Source organism: Sapajus apella, unplaced genomic scaffold (genome assembly GCF_009761245.1).
Source record: "Sapajus apella isolate SASKATOON/1434 unplaced genomic scaffold, GSC_monkey_1.0 scaffold559, whole genome shotgun sequence".
NCBI lineage: Eukaryota > Metazoa > Chordata > Mammalia > Primates > Cebidae > Sapajus > Sapajus apella.
In genome coordinates, this window is record NW_022437487.1 from 15,851 (window position 1) to 19,270 (window position 3,420).

At 38.8% G+C, this 3,420-nt stretch overlaps 1 long non-coding RNA gene across 1 annotated transcript; it reads left to right on the forward strand.

Moving 5' to 3' along the window:
* The first annotated feature begins 6 nt into the window (after nucleotides 1-6).
* On the forward strand, nucleotides 7-1,257 carry LOC116546066. Its single transcript, XR_004266576.1, has 2 exons — nucleotides 7-261; nucleotides 600-1,257. It is a non-coding gene; the product is annotated as an uncharacterized LOC116546066 (long non-coding RNA).
* Nucleotides 1,258-3,420: the final 2,163 nt, after the last annotated feature.

Here is a 3,420-nt window from a genome sequence, read left to right on the forward strand (position 1 = left end):
AAAAAAAAACACTCAGCATTTATCTTTTGAAGTCTTACAGAAGGAAATTCTAGCAGATTTTACTACCAAACTTGTAGTGAAGGAACAGACCAGATGTTTATTGGCACATATACTATGATGCCAGTCCTAGAATCACCTTGCAATGGAAAGTTAAATGACAGTTTAGGTCTCAACAGAATACATAATCCAAGAGAATACTTAAGGATTCCTACGTCAAGCTCATTGTCTTCAAATATCAGAATGGAGAACTACTTGTCAAAGGTTAGTTATGGTATCTCTTTTCTTTAGTTTTCAGATTTCTTACATAATTCTTGTATTTTTCTCTTAACAGATCAGAACAGGTCTAGGAGCATATTAGAGATCTTATAGACAAGGCCTCTCATCTTTGGTAAAGGGATATTAAGAGTTGGCTCTGCTGGGGTGTCACCTGGACTTCATTCTCAGAGCTCTTCCCTTTCCTGGGACCCCCGGCCTCTATCTTCCTTCTCCTTTTTGAGCCTTGCTCTCTGAATCTTCTCAGTTTATTTCCTCCCACCTAGAAACCATCAGACTTCAAATGGTCTTGTGATGGGGATATCGACCTCTTTCTTTCCCTCCAGGACAACCAAGTCCCTGTATGTCTCCTCTGGACAGCACAGGTGAAATCTTCTAAGAGACAACAATCATCAAAACCTCCTCACCATGACAGCAAGTAAGGAGGAGGGACCCTGAAGACGCTCGATACCCCTTTTCAGCAGGAAGTAGCTATGAAGAATGACCTCTGCCCCATCTCCCAAAATATTTCTGGGTCCCAACCACTTGAGGGAGAAATGTAAGAGTAGATAGATATGAGCAGGCACAAGGGGAGGTACCCATGCTGGAAAGAATCCCCCAGAACACCTCTTTGGAGGCTCAGTACTCCATCTTCTAACTGTCAGAATGTTGTTAACTAGATCATGATAAGGAAAAAAGGCAAAGGGGAATTCCTGAAAGCTGAGCAGCCACCATGAATACAAAATTGACTGTTATACCTTCCTGGGGTGGTGGTAATATTCAGTGCCACCATTAGGTAGGATTCATATTGATTAATCTTTCCCATGCATTAAGCACAGTAAGGGAGGATCCCCCAAACTTTGGTGAGAACTGGGCAAAGAAATAACTGAGGCAATAGAAGATAACAATGCAAAATGTCATGTGGATGTTTCCAGCAGGGTCAGCCCCCTCCTCTCTTGGAGTGTATTTGTACTTTCCCAATAAAACTTTTCTATATTTACAAATTGGTCTTTTGTGTAAATTCTTTCTTCCACGAATACAACCAAGGATCACCTGGGTAATATCTTCATGTGATTTCACTCATAGTATGAGTCTATTTCTGGGAATCTCAAAGTGAATCCAATAATGACAAGGAGTATCAATTACAGAGTTGGTAAGGAGAAAATAGTTCAACTATGGTTGACTTATTAAGAAACTTATATAGAGTTTGACTGTTGACAACTGGGTGAAAATCACAAAATCCAGGTGCAGTAATGCACAACTGTAGCCCCAGCTACTCCAGAGGCTGAGGCAGAAAGATCTCTTAAGCCCAGGAGTTCAAGGATATACTGTGAAATGATGGTGCCAGTGAACAGCCACCGCACACTATTCACTGCAGCCTGAGCAACAGTATGACCCTGTCTCTTGAAAATACTACAATTATAAAACATTTGTTCTAACGAAAATAAATTGTAACTTTTTTGTCTCATTGACACACTTTAACTTACAGTTTTGATGGTGTTTTTATGATCTCCTGAATGGCCAGAAAAGTAATATAAGCCCATGTTAAATGAGGCCTCAGACTTCTTTCTTTACCTGGGTTCATGTACTAGCACATCATAAAAAAGCAATTCTAATGTTTTTAGGAAAGCATTGCAGCAGATAAAAGAGAACAAATTAAATGGTTGTTCTAATACATAAATTACAAACTCCCTGCTAGTTGATTTAAAAAATCCTTTGTAGGGACATGGGTGAACCTGGAAACCATCATTCTCAGCAAACTGACAGAAGAGTGAAAGATCAACACCGCATGTTCTCACTCATAGGCGGGTGTTGAACAATGAGAACACATGGACACAGGGAGGGGAGCACTACACACTGGGGTCAGTTGAGGGGAAATAGAGGAGGGACGGTGGGGGGTGGGGAGTTGGGGAGAGATAGCAAGGGGAGAGATGCCAGATGTAGGTGATGGGAAGAAGGCAGCAAATCATACTGCCACGTGTGTACCTATGCAACAATCTTGCATGCTCTTCACATGTACCCCAAAACCTAAAATGCAATAAAATAAAAATCTTACTGCTTTGTGTTATTTCTTTACAAAAATGATATGATGAGAGTTTAAGTGCTTTAGAGTCATGAAATTTTGCCACTGGATGGGAAAACAAAATGAAAACTTCCAGAAATTAAGCATGATGAAAATGTAAATGTTCTCGGTTTTTGCCAGCAAAATTAGTTAGTATGTCATTTTACAAGATGACAATGAGTAGTATACAAATGAGGATTTATAGTTTGCCAAGTCATGTTAGGCTTAATACATGATTCAAAATTATTCTGTCAAGATAGAAAGGTGTGATTCCATAATCACTGTAGGATGCCTTGAAAGAATTTTAATATGGTTGCTGTCTACTACATTCCTAAGTTACAGAAAGAAGAGGCGTTCTGGAGTTGTTAGTAAGTGTAAATTGACTTTAAACAGTGATGAACTTTCTGGATGCCTCTTTGATGTTGGATTTTGATATTATTTTCAAGCAAAAGCCATTTTTTTTCATTCTGTGATGAGCTAAAGGATGGCGTAGCAACAAGAACTCAATGAAGATATCTAGAGAGTAGTGCATGGATATTATATCTGTCCAGTACTTCAGACTGCTTCTTGCAAATGGCATTTGTCATGGCCACAAGAGCCAGAAAGATAGAAGAAAAAGCTGTTTCCCACCAAATATTGGCAAAAATCTGGAGAGGGGAGTGGGTACATATGTAAAGGTCATCTACAGAAAAGCACAGTGGAGTGTAAATTGTATGGTTCTTTACAGACAAATATGGTTCCATACTGTGAAGACTAGAACAGATTGTGTTCATGTATAGTAAACATAACTTGCTTCTAAAAAACGTGGAAACAAATGTCACAATTCAGATGCTTTAAAACCTGGTAAATTGCCTCCACAAATAGTTCTAGGCAACATATTTGAAATAGCTAAATATATAGGATTTCAGAAATGAAAAGTCAACATTCTGAGATGAGAGTAGGTGATACAATGAAAATTGAAATCAAGCACTTTTATCATGTTTTCTTCTTGTAGAGAATTCAAAAGCTAATTGAAGAGATCCCAGAAACATTTACCTAACAGTGCCGTGAGGTATTTTTCTGCTTCTTTTGGCCTTGAAGACCAAAATGATTATTCTGTGACAGCT